Below are 14,435 nucleotides of genomic sequence, written 5' to 3'. Positions count from 1 at the left end.
TTCACCCTCGAGCAATGGGTCCACTTATCGCTGTTTGATAAGCGAATAGCTGTGTGTGTAGTCAGCAGCACCTGGTAGGGTCCCTCCCACCTTTCCGCAAGGGGATTCTTCCTCCACTTCTGTACCAGGACCTGATCACCCGGTTTAAAGTTGTGGATCAGCGCATCAAGCGGGAGACTCTGGAAGGGTGCAGCAAACCTGTGTAGGGAAGACAAAACAGACTGCAAGGCAATAACATGTTCCCAAATTTCGGATTTTCCCAAATCTACAGTAACCTGTTCCCTCCACCCCGCTGGCAAGACTCTGGGAGGCATACCAAACATTAATTCAAAAGGTGACAATTTAATCCCTCTATGTGGTGTGCTATGAACACAAGTTAAAGCCAGTGGGAGTGCCTGCGGCCATTTCAAATGAGTCTCAATACAGATCTTCGTTAACATAGCCTTCAGCGTTCTATTCATGCGCTCCACCTGACCTGAACTCTGGGGTCTCCATGGAGCATGGAGTTTCCATTTGATATCTAAAGCTTTGGACACTTCCTGTACTATTTTCCCCACAAAATGACTTCCTTGATCTGATTCAATAGATTCAGGAAACAGGAATCGGGGTATGAGCTCTTGCAGCAGTACTCGTGTCACTGTGGATGCGGTAGCCGTTCTTGTGGGGTACGCTTCCACCCATCCAGTCAGTTGATCGACCAATACCAGCAGATAATGGTAACGACCAGACTTTGGAAGTTCAGCGAAGTCAATCTGCCAGGCTTGTCCAGGATAATAGGCCCACTGTCTTCCTCCCATGGGGGCTGGTGGTCTTGTGGGCTTTGGGTTTACCTTCTGACAGGTCGGGCACTGAGAGACCACTCTCTGGGCTTCCAAATAAAGTCCTGGAGCCACTATCTGACGAACTAACAAGTCTCCCATTGCAGTGCCCCCCATGTGAGTGGAATAATGTAACCGGTGGAGTACATCTCCCAATAAACATCAAGGTACTAATACTTTCCCTCCGGGTACGATCCACCATCCCTGAGGGTTCTTAATGGCCTTAAGCTCTGCGGCTAGCTGATCCGATCCTGGGCCATACTTTATTTTACAATCTTCTAAGTAAAAGGGCACCTTGTGGGCCGAGCCCTGAAACACTGCTTCTCCTCCCATCTGTGCTGCCTCTTTGGCTGCTACGTCAGCCTTCGCATTTCCCCTTCTCTGGCGCTTGTCTGCAGCCTTGCCATGGGCTTTTACGTGCACCACGGCCACTTCTTTCGGTAGTCGAAGGGCTTCCAACAGCATTACAATCTGTGGCCCATTTGCGATCCTCTGTCCAGAGGCCGTGATGAACCCACGTTCTTTCCACAACAATCCATGGGCATGTACAGTGGCAAAAGCATAGCGCGAATCTGTAAAAATGTTCACCCTTTTGTCTTTTCCTAATTCCAATGCACATGTCAGGGCAGTGAGCTCCGCTGCCTGTGCTGACCAATTGGCAGGGAGTTTTTCTTTCCACACAGTCTCAGTCAATGTTACCACAGCACACCCTGTATGCCGCGCGCCATGTATTACGCTACTTGAGCCGTCTACGAAGAATTCCTCCTCTGGGTTCTCAAGTGGGTCATCTGCCAAGTCAGGATGAATCAATACTGTCTGAGTCAATACCTCTAAACAATCATGGCACGGAGGTCCCGGTTCTGGCATCAGGGTGGCTGGGTTTAAAGCAGTGGTGTGCTTGAAGGTAAGGCCTGGATTAGATAGGAGAAAGATTTCATATCTGGATTGTCTGGAGGGGTTTAAAAATTTTCCTCCCTCTCCTCCAAGGATCTGGGGAACTCCATGTGGGGTATGTATTTCCATATCAGCTCCCATGACAATCTTTTGGGCCTCCTCCACAAGAGTAGCTGTGGCGGCGACAGCCCTTAAACATGCAGGCCACCCCTTCACCACCAGGTCTAGGACCTTGGAGTAGTAGCCCACGGGCTTCCAAGTTGGGCCTACTGGTTGAGTTAAGACCCCTGAGGCCACCCCCTTATTCTCATGTACATACAGTCTATAGGGCTTGCGCCCATTTGGAATCATCAATGCTGGGGGTTGCAAGAGGGCAGCTTTCAATAACTCAAATGCATGTTGGTTTTCCTTAGTCCATTTCCAATTTGTGAGACCCTCCTTTGTGAGGGATTCATATAGGGGTCTGGCTTTTCCCCCATAATCAGGAATCCACAGTCTACAAAACCTGGTTAAGCCCAGGAAAGCTCGCAGCTCTTTGGGGTTTTTGGGGGCGGGCATATCCTGTATTGCTTGAATTCGATCTCTACTCAAAGTCCGAGCCCCCTCCTCAATCTCATAACCCAAAAAGGTGACCTTTGGCTGACAAATTTGAGCCTTTTCCCGTGACACTTTATACCCTTTCTTTCCCAGGGTATTCAGCAAGGATTCTGTCGCTCTTTTCCCTATTTGCACATCGGGACTTGCTACCAATACATCATCAACATACTGCAGCAGCGCCACCTCAGGGTGTCTCTCTTTCCAATGCTCCAGGTCTTTTTGCAATGCTGTTCCAAAGATATGGGGGGATGAGACAAATCCCTGGGGCAACACTGTCCATAACAATTGAGTCTTATGATACGTGTCCTGGTCTTCCCATTCAAAGGCAAACAATTTCTGACTATCTTCATGTAGCAGGATAGAGAAGAAAGCATCTTTTAAATCTAGCACGGAAAACACCTTGGCATCTGCTGGAACTTGGGTCAGAATGGTGTGGGGATTTGGAACCATGGGATGATCCACTAAAATCTTTTTGTTTACAGCTCTCTAGTCTTGCACTAACCTGAAGGAGGTGCCATCTGCTTTGGGCACACCCAGGATTGGGGTGTTAAAGGGGGATGATCCCTCTATTAACCACCCATACCGCTTGAATTTTTCAATCAGCGGCTTCAAGCCCGTGCGGGTGGTTTTCTTCAGAGGATACTGTCTCACACACACAGGACCCTCTCCCTTCTTCAGGGGAATCTTGACTGGATTTATGTATTTTGCCCGGGCAGGAGTCCCATCTGCCCACACACATGAATCAACATTCTCTAAAATCTCAATTCCTTTGGCTTTTAGCACAGTCTCGGCTGTCCGGAGGGCCATTTGGTAATTCGAGCCCTGTTTCACTGGCAGCTGCACTACAATTTGATCCTCACGGAAGAATATTTCAGCTTGCAGCTTTGTTAGTAAATCTCACCCCAGGAGGGCTACTGGGCAGGCAGGGGAAACTACAAAGGCATGCTCCAACATGTTATTCCCAATTTTCGTGAGGAGGGGCTTACACACAGGCAATCTGGTTTGTCTTCCCTCAGTACCTTCTACAGTCACATGCTTTCCACTTTCTTTAGCTTGAGGGGGCTTCACGGGGATCATAGAAAAGGTGGCTCCAGTATCCACCAGAGCCTCATAGTCTCTGCCACCGACCCTTATTTTCACCATGGGATCTTTCCAAGCACTTGCTCGCAGGGTGGTGGCCTTAGATCCCGGTCCCCTTCAGCTAGAATCTTCCCCCGAGGATTCCACCCACATCTGGCAGCCCCCCGGCTGGGTTTCCTTCTGTTTGTCCTTCAGCTTAGGACAATCCCTCTTCCAGTGTCCCTTTTCTCGACAATATGCACACTCATCAGGCTTAGGTCGGCCTTTTCCTTTCTTCTGCCCCCCCTCAGGTTTCTCCTTCCATCCCCCACCGGTATTTGTGCTTTTGCCCAAGGCAGCTGCCAGCATTGCCATCTGTTTTTGTCCACGCTTTTCCTCTCTCCTCTCTGCCACCTGATCACGATTCCCATAAACTTTATATGCAATCTCTACAAGCTCTGAAAGCGGTTTACCTGCTGCCCTCTCAGTCTTTTGCAGCTTTTTCCTTATATCTGGGGCCACCTGCCCAATAAACATCAGATTCACCATGCGCTGATTTTCTGGGGCCTCAGGGCGCAAGTCACTAAATTTCTTAAAGGCATCAAACAAGCGCTTCAGGAAAACCGAGAGAGATTCATCCTTCCCCTGATGGACTTCATACAATTTGGAGAGATTGGTCACCTGTGGCACCGCCTTACCCAGGGCTTCCACTATAATTCCTAAATAGGTGTTGTTACGCTGTCTTCCAACCGCCAAATTGTTATCCCAATTGGGACTCTCAATTAGGCACATGTCCCGTATATTTCCTCCCGCTCCTGCCGACAAGCGCTCCTCAGTTATCCGGTCTGCCGTTCCCTGTACTAAATGCCTTTTCTCTGAGGTTAAAAGGGTGTGCAACATCATCTGAACATCAGCCCAGGTGGGGCGGTGAGTCTGCCCTACTGACCGGAACAAATTTTGCATTTTCTCGGGGTCCTCTCTGAATGAGGGATTCTGATTTTTCCAATTGAATAAATCCGAGGTGTTAAAGAGGACATAAACAAAGGCAGTGTCCCCCCCACCCGTCATTACCTCCCGCACTGGACACTGGTACTTCGGATCAGGATTTTGGGTTGATCGTGGTTCCGGGAGGGGGAAGAAATAAGCAGAGGGTGGGAGAGGCTCCCAAGAGGTCTTGGAAGGATCGGGGGCAGTTGGGAGAGAAGGGTCAGGGTCTTTCACATTCTTTCCCTCATACAGGGGAGGTGTTTTAGCACGGCTTGTGCTGGCTGCCTCTTCCTAATCTGTTTGATCTATGTCCGGCTGCGTTCCGGCCTCAGCCCTGGGCCTTGAGTCCGGAGGTGGTCTAGCTTCATTCCTGTGCCTTAGCCCCTGAGCCAGATCTCCCTCACTACCAGAATCAGAGAGGACTCGGGGCTTTCTCCCAGCGTCTTTTGCCAATAACATCTTACACATTTTTCCTTTACACTTCTGTATCCATGGGGGAATGGGATTCATCACAGCACTCACCCAGCAATCTATATACGGATACTGATCCCAATGACCGTCCCTTGTTATCACACTCAACACTACATTAGCCAACTTCACATCAAAAGAACCGACATCCAGCCACCCCACTCCAAATGATGGCCACTCCAACTGACAGAAAGTAATCAATCTGTCCTTTGACATTTCTATCCCTTAAACTCCTTTGAACTTACTAAAGTTTCTTAGCATGCATCCCAATGGGGTTGCGGAGTTTTCTTCTCAGGAGCTACCCAAACCCATTGTGTCAATCAAAATTCAGAACTCCAAACCAATACAGCTGAACTCCAAAGTCCCCAGGACTAATATTCAGACCTATATGCTGAACCCCAAAGTCCCCGAGAGACTACTCAAAAGACACAAGGAAAGTGAATACTTACTCCGCCAACACCCTGGCACTGTCTCTTCAGACCCACTCAGCCTGGTTGACTCATTCAATGGAGATCGCGCCTTTAGCCTCCTGGGTGTCCCGACTCACATTCCCAGTGACCGTGACAGACTCCAAAAGCGGTCTGGTGCGCACTTCACGGACACCTTTGCCGGTCTTGTCATCCGACCCCGGGGTGGTCCAAGGGTTACTCCTGCCTGGCTCGCCAAATTGTTGCACAAACTGCTAGTTTCATGCCCCTGGAGGCTAATCCAATTTACCTCAAGGAGAGAGTCACACAATCAGGCTGGGTCCAACTCGAGTTTATTGTTTGCAAACAAGTTCGACAGAGGAGCTCAGTTGCTCAAAGCAGAGTCAACCCCGAGCCGTGCCCGAGGTTCCATTTTTATAGCTAACATGAACAATAGATTCCAGCGTGGCAATTTGTAATTGGTTACATTTTTCTGCAAAGTTTAGTACATGCGTAGTCCTAACACGGAACTGCGGCAAAAAGGCCTGCAGCATGCGCAGTTCTGAACTGTGGGCCCCTGAGTAACCTCGTGTCTTGGTGTAACTCTAGGGTAATGAGCATTTATGATGTTTACAAAATTTATGTGCTCTAACAAGAAACCTTGAGACTTATCTCAAAACGAGTGTTGCCTAGGCTGCTTCTTATTATGACACTGCTTATCTACTGCAGGAGGAAAAAAATAAACACCTCACAGTTCAGCTGTGAGGCCCTGTATAGTGAGAATAAGGGATCATGATACATTTTTACCACAAGACCTATCACCATAAATGGGGTCAGGAAGGAATCTTACCTTAGGGTCAAATTGGTATAAACTGTGGGGTTTTTGCCTTGTAGTAAAGTTCTTCCTGGTGATTTCTTGAGTGGATTTTTAAAACCTTTGCAGTAGCAAGACATTGGCCACCATGGTCCCCCTGCTTTACTTGTGACTCTTATGTTTTGTGGTTGTATCAGAGTTGACTGTGCAATTTTGCTTGGAGGTTAGACAATGGTTTGTGTAGGATGGTCTGGATAAGGATGATTCAGCTTCAAGGAATGGGTTGGACTAGACCTCTGGAGGTCTCTTCTAGCCCTACTTTTTATGACTCTATGAATGTCAGGCAATTCACCATTAATAGCTAGTAAAGGCTATCAGTAAATTCCTACCCCTCCCCACAGGAAGACCTCTGACTCATGGGCATGTCTCAGAGTCATATGCCTGCACTGGGTTCCTCCTGGCTCTGTGTAGTTCCTATTCTGTGCCCTGTTCAGGGCTATGCTCAACCTAACTAACTCTCCAGCAGTGTATACTGAGAAAACAGAGAGCTAAACAGTGCAGCCATCCCCCTATGCTGCCAGAACTGTGAGTTTTCCAAGCAGAAAAACTGTACTGTGGCACAGTGGGGCTTGATGATCTGATTCCACAATTATGGTTAGGCTGAGATGCCTAAGTTGGAAAAGCAGGATATGTGGGTTCAAAATGTTTGTTGGAAACCATGCCATAAGCTGTTCATTATCTCCTTTTAATATCATGGCCTCTACAAGCCCCAATTGTGAACCTGTACCCCATGTTACTAGCAGATGTACAAACTGGATATGTCTACATGTGCATTAGATCCAGGAGCAGTTTACTCACGAGTAAACTACTCATGAGTAAATGCTCCCAGGCAGGCATCTACATGCGTAAGGAAGTGGGAGCAAATTTGCTGCCAGCAAACTGCTCCTGCTTCCTGGGACCCTGCAATGGGCCCCTGCTGCTACCAGGGGGAGCTCTAGGCTCCCCCTGGGTGCTGGCCCAGGGGATGGCAGGGAGCACCGGGCCAGGAGGCAGCTGTCTCCTGGCTGAGGCTGGGACATTGCTCCATGCCCCTGCGGGGCTGCCTGCTGCCAGGGCAGGAACAATGCCTGAGATCATTTACTTGCAAGTAGTTTACTTGGAAGTAGCTTACTCCAATCAGGGCAAGGGACTTGGAAAGAGCTGCAGGAGAGAGGGCAGGTCCCAGATCCCTACCCTGATTCACCATTGGGGCAGTTAGCAGCAAGCCCCCAGCCGGGCAGGGATTTCCTGCACAGTTTGGGGCTCACTACTAGCTGCCCCATCAACAGATCAGACCAGGGGGCTGGGACCTGCCTCACCCCCGCAAGTCCCACACCTCGATCACCCGATCGGGGTACAAGGCTGGGACCTGCCCTGACTGGGACAGTTCCCACCCCCATTCTCCAATTGCAGAGTGGGGGCTGGAGAGCTTGTTTCTTGCTCAACTCCATGACCGTGTTGCTGGGTGGGGAACAGTCTGGAGAGCTTGTTCCCTGCTCAGCTCCATGATTATGTGGCATTGTCTGAGACCAAGATTCCTGAAAGGCAGCAAATGAAAGAGCTTCATTGCCCCTCAGAAAGGAAAATGTCTTGTATTCAAGACACATTACTTAGGTACTGGTGGTCTAGCAGTGGCAGTGGCTTCCAAGAAAAAGGGAATGCTGCCTTCAGATCTGGCTTTAAAAAGGTGTCCCTGTAATATCTCCTCTCAAATCACTGGGAGACATAGCTCAGATGCCAGCTGACAAGTGTTGAGATAAACCCCTTGGCCATGTGATAACTCTGAACATTTACCAATCCCATCCTTGGGCCCAGATTGGTTTGTGTCCAGGCTTTCCCCTGCAGATCTAGTGAGCACAGGTCCAGTTTTATCATAGTTCTTGAGAGCATCTTTTAGAAGCCACTGGCTTTTGTTACTACTCTTTTGTGGTTAAGCAGGACATGTCAGCCTGACACATCATTGATCTCTTCAGGAACATGGTCCACTTTGCTGAGACTCTGCTCAGGTCAGCCCAGTGATGCAGTGGGGGTCAGGAAAGGGTTTGACCCCCCCCAGTCAGATTAGCACAGGCTGCAGTGAGGGGTGCAAGTGGCCTCCTTTGCTGGTCTTCTCTCTGCCTCGGAGCTCTTGAGCACATTTTAACCAGCTCCTCCCTGACCTTTGCTAGGGGTGTTCAGACAGGGCTGATCCTGCCCTGAGCAAGAACTGGACTAAGATGAACCCTCCTGAGGGCCTTGCCACCCAGCTTTGCTGGGACTCTGAGGCCCATGGGGTCTCCCCCAGCCTGCTGCAGACCCTGAAGCACTGTGCCCATGGCTCCCTGTGCCCATTAGAGCCTTCAGTCAGTGCCTGCCCATGGAGAGGAGGGAAGGACCCCCATGACATTAACACTGTGGGACAGAATCAGCTTGTGCTTGGACACCCGAGGCCCAGGGAGAGGCCTGTTGGTAGGGGAGCAGGGTCCGGCCCAGGCTCCCTGCCCACTTGCCATGTACAGGGCCTGACACAGGCTGCTTCGTGATGTAGGTCCCATGTTACTCTTTCACCGCAGAGACCAGGGATGGGCAGGGAATAAATCCTAGTCACCAGTGCTCTCTGACCAGTCTCAGCACAACCTGAGAGACTCAGCCAAGGTGTAGAGAGAGGATTAGTTGTTTGGATAGAGTTAGAGTTAGGAGAGGTGATAGATTAAAAATAACAGATAGAAAGTAGCTAGTAGAGAGTTGTAGAGAGCTTGTAGAGATAATAGAATAGATAGTAGATAGGCGGGCAGCTAGGAGTAGATACACAGTAGATAGGTAGGGAGAGTAGAGTTGAGTAGATAGAATAGGTAATAGATTTATAGGAGATGATAGATAAGGAAGATGGAGGGCAGTGGCCCCAGTGGAGCAGCAAGGTGAGTGATTGGAAGGACGAGTCCCAGCTCCAGCCCCAAAGGGAAGTGTCAGCCTGGTGCCAAAGCTGGTGCATGCTGCTGCCTGGACTGGAGGTTGGGTCCTTGGAGCCTCGCAGTCTCAGCGCCTGGCTGCTCACTCCTATGCCTCTCTCTCCATTTCAGACCAGCTGCTCTAGTCTACATGGCAGGGAGGGACTGCCAAGAGACTGCCTAGTGTGGATAAGGGCCCAGCAACACCTTGGGGTTTTGCAGTGAGGTGTGAGGACAGTGTAGGAGTAGCAAAGGGTACTCCAGTCTCCTGCTGGCATGAGGGGAATGTATGCCAGCACTGTGGGTTGGGGATGCTCTTTCCCCTCTCCCTGCACTCTCAGCTGTGCTGTCTGGGGAAACACTCAGAGCAACGGGCCCTCTCCCCAAGCGCCTACCTCTGGGAAGGGGCTGAGCGCTCTGAGATTTGGCCATGGAGTCAGTGCAGGGTTAGAAGGGCCCCACAGTTTCCCTGTGGGTGCAGAGAGCAGCTTGCAGGCTGCTGGGAATCCTAGGGGTGCTTCTGATTATGTCTTCTTCTTCTCCAGTTGCCCTAGCTGCAGACACAGAGAGGACCTTGGGTGCTACTGGTTCCGCAGCCTCCTCACGGTAGCTCTGGGCCAACCCAGAGAACTGTCTGGGTGGGGCCCCCCTCCGACTGCATCCACTGTGCCACCAGGAAGAAGGTTAAGATGTAGGGACAGGTGATGTGCCCCAGGACAATGCCAAGGGTGACCAGGGGCTGCTGGAGCCCTCCCTGCCCCTGCTTGCTCCCTGATCTAGCAGGACCCCACCAGCCTCAGCCTGCAGCCAAGGGACTGTCCCCTCTTTTTTCATCCCAGGGTCTCAGTGGAAGCCCCCAAAGCAAGGGCCAGGCTGAGGGTAGAGGAAAGAGACCTGCGGGCCAGGGAGACCCAGTGCCCTGCCCACACCAGCGTGGCCTGGGAAGACCAAAGAACTGGCCACGCCCTGGGCTGCAGCCCCTTGCTCTCCCTTGCTGCCTCAACCCCTGACATCCTTCTGGTGGCCTGTGTGCCTACTTGCTGGGTCAGCACATGTGCTATACCTATAAGTGTGGGGGACAGCAGTGTGTGTACGTGCGTACCTGCTTGTGAGCCTGTGCTGGTGGCTTTCATGGGAATGCATGGGTGTGGGGCTGTCTCTCCAGGAGTTGCTTGCTGCCCTTCATGATGACCCTGCTTTCCTTCCCTCCTATACAGATCCATCATGGGGCATGAGGGGCTCAGATCCTTGGTGCCCAGGGAAGGGCACTGCTGGCACACTGACTGTTCCCTTTCCTTCCATCCTAGGGCCTCAGCAGAAGCCCCCAGAGCAGGCATGAGGCTAAAGGAAAGGGACCAGTGGGCAAGAGAAACCCAGGACCCTGTCCATGCCAGCAAGGCCTAGGAAGACCAAAGAATTGGCCTGCAGCCCCTTGCACCCAATGCTGCCCCAGCCCATGACATCCTTTTGGTGGCCTCTGTGCCTATATGTGTATGTGTGGGCAACAACAGTACATGTACATGGGTACATGTGCCTGAGAGCCCATACTGGTGACTGCCATGTGTGTGCATGCACGTGGGGCAGTGTCAGCTGTTTTAACTCCCCTGTCCTTGCTCCCAACAGGGTCTCATCCCCGAGAGGCCTGGCCCAAGAATGACCCCAAATATGTCTGTCTGGGGGAAGGTAGGACCCAGGGGGAGATGGCAGCAGGACCCAGCAGCTGCAACAGCAAGGCCCACCCAGCCCCAACCCAACCTCAGCCCCCTCTCCCCCCCGCCTCCTTAGTTAGAAGCCTCTGCCTAGCAGAGCTTCTGGCCTGGAACTCTGGGTCTTTTCCCACCTCCCTCCACAGAGAGGGAAATTTAGATAAGAAGGTGTGGGGAGCAGGGAGGGGCAGGGGAGGACTGCAAGTGATTGCCCCAGTCCTCAGGGCCAGACCAAGCCAGCTCCTGTGGTGCTGTAGCTGGGAACCACATGGTGCCAGGGTGGAGGCAGGGGGGGGCAGGTGTCAGCAGCAGACAGGAAAGCAGGAAAACGGCTACAGCAGGCTCAGGTGGTGGGGGAGTGTCAGCGAGCAGGTGTTTGGAGTGCAGCAACAGCTGGGCAGGAGCACGGAGCTGCCAGTGCACTGGGGCCAGCACCGGCAGGGACCCAGAGCGGGGCGGCAGGAGTGCAGGGCCTGGGCCAGCTCCTCCACGTCCATATGGATGGTAAACTCTTTTTTGGCACTGGCATTGTGGAGACAGAATACACTGGATACAGTTTTGCCAAGACTCAGTGTGAGCCGCCATGTGGTGCAGTAGTCTGCCAGCTTTGTCACATCTTCATTCAGGGTCTGGTCCAGAGTGAGAAAAGATGGAGCTTGAGTGGCACAGCAAATGTCATCAGCATAGATGAACTTGCGGGATGTGATTGTTGGTAGATCATTTATGTATAAGTTGAACAGGGTTAGGGCCAGCACTGAGGTCTGTGGAAGTCCATTGGCCTGTCTCCTCCATGCGCTTATCCCCTGCCCAAGGTGGACTCTGAATCATCTGTTATGGAGGAGTGTTTCAATGATTATAACGACCCAACTTGGAAGTACTCTTGACAGCTTTAGAAGCAGGCCAGTGTGGCATACTGTATTGTAGGCAGCTGTAAGGTTCAGTAGCACAATGCCGGTCTTTAGGTTCTTCTGAAAACCATTTTTGATGTAGGTGGTAAGTGCCAGTACTTGCTCATATGCCCTGCAGCCCTTGTGGAACCTGGCTTGATCGACGCTAAGGATGGCCTCTGCTTCCTGGGATATCCATTGTCTTTGTCAGACTTTGGAGTGGCAATAACTTTTGCCATGCACCATTTCCTGGGGAGTGACCTTGATCTGATAATTCTTTTGTAGAAATGGGTCAGCCATGCACTAGCACAAGGCCCAAGTTGTTTCAGGAATTTTGGTGAGATGTCATAACCAGCAGCCTCACCATGTTTCAGGCTGTTTAAGACTTTTTCCAGTTGGGTGACGTCAAAGGGGTCAGGGCTTTTATATTCTGCGTGTTGCTTCTGGCATTGCTTCAGTTTATGGTGTGTGTTCTTTTCCAGTGGTGCCTTGGCTACATGTAGTAGGTGACTGGCAACTTGTTTTGGGATGACTAGTGGACAGTTTGGTGCAGGTGGGGGGGCTTTGGGGTGATCTAAGGTGGCAGATTAGGCTCCAGCACTTCCGACTAGAACGAGTGAAGTTTAGCTCTACTGTGGTTTCTTCCCATTTAGCACATCATGTAGCATTGAGAGACTCAAGTTGATCTGCTACATTGAGATCACCAGATGATTCATCCTCCTTTAGGAGTGCTGTGCTCTCCATGTCAAAGCATGGGATGTATATGGGCCAATAGCCCAATAGCCACGAGGGATTGCCATTCAAGTGGCTTTATAAATAGCACTACAAAAACAGCTGTCAGTGGTGGGACAGATAACAAACAAAAAGACTGGAAAAAAGAGAGGAAGAGAGATCATATAGGTCCTTGACAGTGACCGGATCTGAAACTTCCTGCTTCTCAGGGAAAGGCTTAAGCACAAGAAGGGCAGATGAAGATTAAGTAAAAGACTGCTTACTTGGTCAACTCTAGGTGCTGATCCCAGGGTTTTCTGATAAATCCATGAAAGAGTCAGACAGTTTTACCATGGAGACAATTTCACAGAGCTATCTGCTGATATTATTTTGGAAGTGGCTACTTTGATTTAATCTTAGACCAAATATCACTTGCACAATATTTACAGCAAAATCACTGCTTTCCCACGTGTGGAGAAAATAATGTAATTCACTAAAAGCACTGATACAACATCCCCAAGACACTTTTTGTTTGGTATTTGTTCCTGCCTCTGATTAGCCAATAGTAGCAGCCTCCATTTCCCACTTAATAACTGTTCAAACAAAACATTTTGTTTTTTCCCATGCATTGTGCTAATGCAATATAGGCCTACTGCACAGTAAAATACTGCACTGTAAGCCTTCCTCAGGAACGCATCTACACATGTACCCTGTTGGGAGCAAATCTGCTCCCATTTGGAACAGCCAGGTACAGGTACAGCTCCTGCCCTGCTCTATCCCCCTGCAGGAACCAGGGAATGGTCCAGGCTCCCCTGGGGTGCTAGCCGGGGGGTTGGCAGGGGGTATGGGGTGGGTGGTCCCGATGCACACAGGGCCAAGAGATCTCTGGTGGCGGCAGCAGCAGCTGTCTCCTGGTCTGGTACACATTGGAAGTGGTCCTGATGTCCAAAGGCCAGGAGACAGCTACCGTTGCAGCTGGCAGAGTTCTCCTGGTCCTGTGCACATTGGGACACACAACTGCCAGTGAGTCCTGTGCCCAGCAGAGCTTCCTAACCCAGCAGGGGACAAGTGGGACAGCTTCCAGTGAGTCCCCTGCTGGGAGCCATGCCGTACCAGGAAGGTTAGGGGTGGGTGGGGGCAGAGAGCAACCTTGTCCCAGTGCTGATCGGCTCCCAGCTCCTGTAAGGAACCAGGAACTGAGCAATGCCAGGACCAGGGACAAAGAACTGCCCCATTCCCTGTGACCCCTGCTGGTATGGCTGACCTGGGAGATCCTATCCAATTCCCTGACATTACTGTAGCTGTTCTTTATTCCATATAGTTTTCCTGCAAAGAATTCCAGAGCTACCACTTTATAGATCCTGATGGCTTAAGAATGATATGTAAAGGTTTGCTTTTTGAGAATTGGCTTATAGGTGTATATATATATATGCATTAGAATGGTTCGGAATGGGCAGCAGGGGTTAACTGATTTCTCAGAGCCTGGGGCTCACATACACAGTTTCTCAGCCTTCAGAAGCAGATAGGCAGTCTAACAAACAAGGACACACAGTCTGAGAAACTGGGGGCATGCACCACACTGCTTCATAAGATGGAACAAGGTGGCACCAGCTTGCAAGGCCAAAGAGGGGGCCCTGAAATTCCTGTTTTGGAAAGGGTGTGCATGTGGTGAGCTTGGAATATGCTGACAAAACATAGTGTAGATGGTGAGACAAACAGAGAGAGACCAATCAGAGATAGCCATGGATCAAGAGTCATCAGGAGGGAAGGAGAATACAAAAGCAGAGACTTGAGAGTAACAAAGGGTCCCTCCCCATCCTCGCCCTCCTCTGCCTGGGTCCTCCTCCTCCCTGAGAGAGTCCCTGTCCCCTGGGAGGGGTCCCCAATGCCACCATGGACAGAGGGCACACCACCAGCCTGTCTCATCCACCCCACTGGAGATGGCATGTGGAACTCAGCATCCCACCTCCAGGCTGCTAACACGTTGACATCTGACACCTAAGAGAGAGCCTTAGACCGAAGCCTGCGTCCTGGTCAGATGTTCCTGGACTCTGATGACAGCCCTAGAATTGGTAGCTATAGAATTGCTTGATTGTTTGTATTGTTTCTTTTCTGTTATCA

This window comes from Alligator mississippiensis, chromosome 2 (assembly GCF_030867095.1).
Source record: "Alligator mississippiensis isolate rAllMis1 chromosome 2, rAllMis1, whole genome shotgun sequence".
Classification (NCBI taxonomy): Eukaryota; Metazoa; Chordata; order Crocodylia; family Alligatoridae; genus Alligator; species Alligator mississippiensis.
Note: the sequence above shows the minus strand (reverse complement) of the source record.